This window comes from Phalaenopsis equestris, unplaced genomic scaffold, assembly GCF_001263595.1.
Source record: "Phalaenopsis equestris unplaced genomic scaffold, ASM126359v1 Scaffold000053, whole genome shotgun sequence".
NCBI lineage: Eukaryota > Viridiplantae > Streptophyta > Magnoliopsida > Asparagales > Orchidaceae > Phalaenopsis > Phalaenopsis equestris.
Window position 1 is genome coordinate 42,109 of NW_018164495.1, and position 5,787 is coordinate 47,895.

Genomic DNA, 5,787 nt, shown 5'->3' on the forward strand with positions numbered 1-5,787 from the left:
TTCTTCCTCCTTGCCGCTTCGAAGAAGAATTCTGTGTACTGTAAGGAAAGGAAGAGATTCAGAGGAACTTCGAGGAGTTTGCTTAGGGAGGAATTAGAGATAAGTGATATTTACTTATTGTAGTTTGTATGACTTTGCTTTTATATATAAATTTTGAGTTTTGTCGTATCTTCCCCATGAGTTATGAGTAATTTCCTCTGTCTTTCTCCTTGTCTTGAGATTTTGTGAAATGGTGATTTGAATTGGTTGAGCCTTGAGAATGTTAAAGAAGTTGTGATGATCTTTTCACTTCGATCTAAATTTACTTTCAATCTGGTCAATTGATTTGTTAAAATATGTTGAGTTTTACAACTAAAGTGAAGATTGCATCCAAGATTCAGGGAGGTCAAAGTTCTTGAAAGTTGGGTGCAAATAAATAGGAAAATAAAATTATCGGGCGTAGAATTGGAGATTTTAGAGTGACAGACTAAAACCCTCAATTCAGTCCTATTGTTTGGGTGTTGAAGTGTAGATGTTAGCCCTCAAGCGAGGGGAACATGGGAGCTCTGAAGTGAGAGCCGGTATCCTCCCAGCCTAGCCACAGATTCAGTAAACAAGCATAGGATTAGCCAATGTGAAACATAGCAATCAATACTTTTGTGCCACTAATAAGAAAGAACAAAATAGTTGACATAAAGCAAGTGACATGATCAACTTAGTTCAACTTTATTTTTATAAGAATTCATTATGTGAAACTCAGACACAAGCACCAAAAGAGCAACCACAACATAAACTAAAACAATTCTTGAGAGATAAATATTAACAATTAAAAGAGGATTCTTTATAATACTCCCCTTAAGAATTAAATTTTAACATTGAAAAGAGCAAAAGCATTAGCTTTTAGGCACTCAAAAACATTCAAGCAATAGCAATTATACGACAGAGATATCAATGCTTAAGATATGCAACATATTCACACCTATGAAGTCCTCAAATATGCAAAAAGATCATTCCTGTAAGAATGAATCTATATATTATACAACTATTTCGAAGTCACAGTATCAATAGGTCACTCGTTGTGAAAAGTCCTTTGTTTTTTTTTTCAGGACATGATCTAGTTATTTACCTTATGCATTGCTTTTGTTCATTACGCCTAAAGTAATGTTCAAAAGCATAGATCTTCAAGCTTTGGTGGTTAAAATGAGAAAGGAGTTTTTATCATACTCTCCTTGAAAGATAAATTTGAACATTTAAAAGAGCAAAAGCATTAGCATTTTGGTGCTAAAAAACATTCAATCAATAGCTTTTGAACTACTGAGATATCAATTCTTAAGATATACAAAATATTCACACTTATGAAGCACTCAAATATGCAAAAAGATCATTCCTATAAGAATAATCTTATATATTATGCAACTATTTAGAAGTCACAATATCAATAGGTCGCTCGTTGTGCAAAGAACTTTACTTTTTTTAGAACATGATCTGGTTATTTACCTTATACACAGCTTACGTTCGCAGCTAAAGTAATGTTAAAACTTCTTTGAAAGATAACACTAATAAATTCGTGCTACAAAGTCACAATTGGAGAAAGCGGGATTTTCAAGGAAACTCTTAAGAAAATTCAAAGAAACACACGTTGGTGAGAGAAATTATTGACTCTTGTGCATGATATTTTCACCTTGTGCTCGGCCAATAACCCCTTATTTAAATATGAGAATCTATATCAACATTACATAATTGGTTATTTTGTGATTACAAATAACATATATAATTTAGACTCAAAAATCCATTTTTAACAAATTAAAATGGACTTAAAATAAGCATATTTTGTTAATACAACTACGACTTTTCTACCGCCATAGTGAACGTTGAACAACTTTAAATCGTGTTATCATTCATTGCTACCACTGTTGAAATATCTTTCATAAGAAACTATTTTTTCTTGCAAAATAAAATATTCTCTGGAATAATGTTTCTTCTTATTTTTGGAAACCTGCAAAAAAAATAGTGTTAGGTATGGCTCATATAACAGAAATTTAGAGTCTCTTGGATTTGGAGAGGTGTGTCTCCTGGAGTTAAGAGGTGTGTCTCTTGGTGTGAAGAGGTGTGTCACTTGGATTAGTGGGTTGGGGGTAGCAAGGGAGTGTTTGTAATTATTTGTGGGTTTTATCTATAAATAGATGTATAACCCTATGGGTATGTAACTCCTTTGAAATAGTGAATTCACCGCTCTGCTCCCGAGGATGTAGGCATCTTTGCCGAACCTCGTTAAATCTCTGCGTTCTTCTTTTGGATTTACGTTGTTTTTTGCCCTAAATTTAACAACAAATAGTTCACCTAAAAAAAAAATAAATTTTGATCTTTTTTTTTCCTTTTTTTGTTAATAAAAAAAAAGAATATTTTTCCAAAATTCTTTTTCCCTTTTAAAAAACTTTCCTCTTTTTTCTTGTTCAACACAAAGCTTCCACCTGACCGCATTGAACACCGTCTATTGTCGCCCGGCCAATCCTTCGGCCGGACCATGCCAGATTGTTGTTGGAACCACGGTCGTCGGAACCATTGTTGAAACCACCGCTGAAACCGTCGCCAGAACAAAGCTCACTGGACTTAATCCTTGAGCCTCACCTCTGTCGGCTCATCGGATCTTTGCATCCAAGCCACCAGTCCATCGACAAATCTATGAATATGCCAGCAAAGCACGTCAAACCACTTGTTGCAAAAACGTCGGCAACACATGCCAGATTTGCTGTTGTAGAAGCCAAACCATGTTTCGATCCCGAAACCGAAGCTCTAATACAAATTGTTATGCGAAACAGTATGAAAAAGAAGAAATTCATACAACAACAATCAAACACAAACAATTTATGTGATTCAACATTGAGTTGATTCATCTACATCCATGGGGAGAGAGATTTCAGTAGCAACGGATGAGGGGTAAAAAAAAAACTTTGCGTTCTAATTTCTACACTTCTCATCATGACTCTCTCAATGTACCCTTGGTCTCTTTTATAGAAAAGAATTAGAGCATATAAGTAAATAAAACCGAAAGATTAAATTATCCCTAATTATAATAAAAATCATTCATATAACATGAATATGGTACTCACCAACATTCAACACCCGTCTCGTTGGCCACCCATCATCCACTATATAAGGAGGACAAACAAGTTTGTCATCCACTTGGTAAGGAGCACAAACAAGCCAATTTATAGCTTATTTTTGTGTGTTTGGGTTTATTTTTTTTAATTATTTATCCTTTGTGTTTTGTGTTAGAAAAATTTTCTCAAGATAACTTCCTTTGTTTGATCATTTTGAAGATGGATTGTTGCAATATATTCATTATTCCTCGACCCTACATTTCTCTAACGCGCCTACTTAAAAGAATTTTCTGTAGTGCCTCCATGCTTTTAGACTTTGAGTTGTTAGGCTCATTTCAAGAGAGAGACCTTCCCAAGTGCTTTCACCCAAATTTCAACCCTAAGCCATTATATCCCATTTTTCAATAAGGAGAGCATCTCAATCATCCTTCACTATTATGCACACAATTCAGAAGAATATGACTTCATAACTCTAACATGAACAACTCAATTCTATCAACTTTTATATTATTTTATAAGAATGTGTTAACAAGAAAAGATCATAGGCCATAATTGAGATCTAATAAACCATAATCAATTTTATTTCTAACCCACAAAAACACACCATAGCCAACAACAACCATTGGCTCAAAATGAAAGCCAAGCAAAAAGAGCAACAACTTACAAGAAGACAAGCTTAATGTTATAGATAATTTCTCTTAAACAAAATAGATTGAAAACAAACCAAAAAATCGCACAGCAATTAAGCCTCAGGAATCAAATAATAAAAAAAAAAAGTCGCCATCTTCAAAATTCAAAGAGCAAAATCCAAGAAACGGCCAAGTTCATGAATTATCTGCAACAAGCTTACAGATCAATTCCCAATTTATTCCTCAAAATGCAGACAAACTCCAACACCTTCTCCTGCGCCGGCAGCGCTTTGGCAACGCTCTCTCTCGCCGTGCACCTTTTCTTCCAAGCAGCGAGCTTTGGGCACTCTATCTTGAATCCCCCAAATTTCTCGTAAGAAGAGAACCAGGTCCAAAATGGAATCAGAGCCAAGTCTACGAGCCCAAACGTTTCTCCGCCGAAGTAATCCTTTTCACCCAGAAGCTTTCAGCACCTCACTCTTTCAGCACCTCACTCTTTCAGCACTCTTCCAGCTGATTCAACGCATGGAAGAATTCGTTCTTCGCTGCTTCCAGCACCTCACATGGCCCTGCGCTTCGCCATATCTTGTTTGCGGCCTCTGCAAACTGCGTCAAAGGAGTAGAGTTTATTCATAGTTTAGCTTCCAGCTCCTCAAAAATTTTCAGTCCCGGACTTGAGTGTGCTGCATCGCTTGGATGTTATTTCCGATTTATTCGAGTGAAATACATATATTTTATTTCGATAATCCGAAAATAATCTCAAAATAATTCAAAAATAATCTAAAAATAATTTTCACAGCTCAACATCAATAACTCTGAAATAACATCACGGAGTTTATTTCAAAATTATTGAAGTGAGATTTAATATTTTTTAAATCATTCTGATATGGTACACATCGGTATATTACCGTAAGTCTAACCCATGGTGCAACACTTAAAAATAATATTAATGGCTTACCTTTCTATCGATGAAATCGGCCGAGAATCGGGCGATAGCACGTTCATAAGGGCTCGACGGCAACAATGGTGGGCTCGGCCATAACTCATCGATATAGCCAATTATTACAAGTGACTCGCACAACGGCTTATCATCATGCAAAAAAAACGGGGACCTTCTTGTAAACAGGATTTGATCTAAGAAGCAAGTCCACTCTTATTCTACAAATCCTGCTGTCTGGACTCGAACTCTACTTCTTTCTCCCGCAGCGCAATCCTGATCCGCTTGGCGAAATGGCTAACCCAATGATCCAGGAGAACTACGGTAGACTCGGACATGTTGAGCAAAATCTCTGTTTTCCTCTTCTGCTCGGCTAAGAGTTGTGCTTATTATGAGAGGGGAATGGTTGATTATAAGCATTGCACATGTCTGCGTTTCTTTGGGAAGTTTGACGATGGAGTAATTAGAATTATATTATGCTTCTTGGCGCATCTGAGTTTTAGCTCTAAAGAAGAAATTAGATGCAAATAAGCCGACCATGGGATATGATCCGTAGACAAATATGCTTTGTTTTCTTCTGAACAATGAACGTGGCTTCTGCTGACAAATGTCTTCCTGATGAGTTGTGAAACGTGGGCTGCACTAAGGTGGGGAATAGAAAAATGAAAACTTGAGCTTACCTTCGCTATTTCTCGGTTATTAGTAGCAACATATTAATGAGTGCTATTGGTTATATTTATAATTTAATATATATATATATATATGATGTAATTTTAATTTTGTGAAAATGGTATCCTTTATTATTTTGAATAATGATGAGACCGAGTAGACCTCATATAACTAATAGTTTAAACAGCTGAGCACGATACCATAAATGATATATCATCTTGAAGGATGGACGTATCACTTATTGGTAGGCTTAACTATCTAAACTTAAAAGTTTATGAATCTATTTTGGTCTGCAAAATTTATAGCCGACAAATTCTCCTATCTAATACACAGATTAGATAGGGTTTAGATTAATCTGGGTTCTTAAATTCCCTATAGGAGCAAGCCCCTATAGTTAATTACATCTTAGACAATCGAAGTCGCCTAAGAAAACTCTCGATAATGATCAGAGGTTTCGTCTTCAAGAATTCAA

The 5,787-nt window shown here is 35.6% G+C and overlaps 1 pseudogene; it reads right to left on the minus strand.

Moving 5' to 3' along the window:
* Positions 1–3,836: 3,836 nt before the first annotated feature.
* On the minus strand, positions 3,837–4,984 carry LOC110019161 (annotated as a pseudogene).
* Between the last annotated feature and the right edge of the window lie 803 nt (positions 4,985–5,787).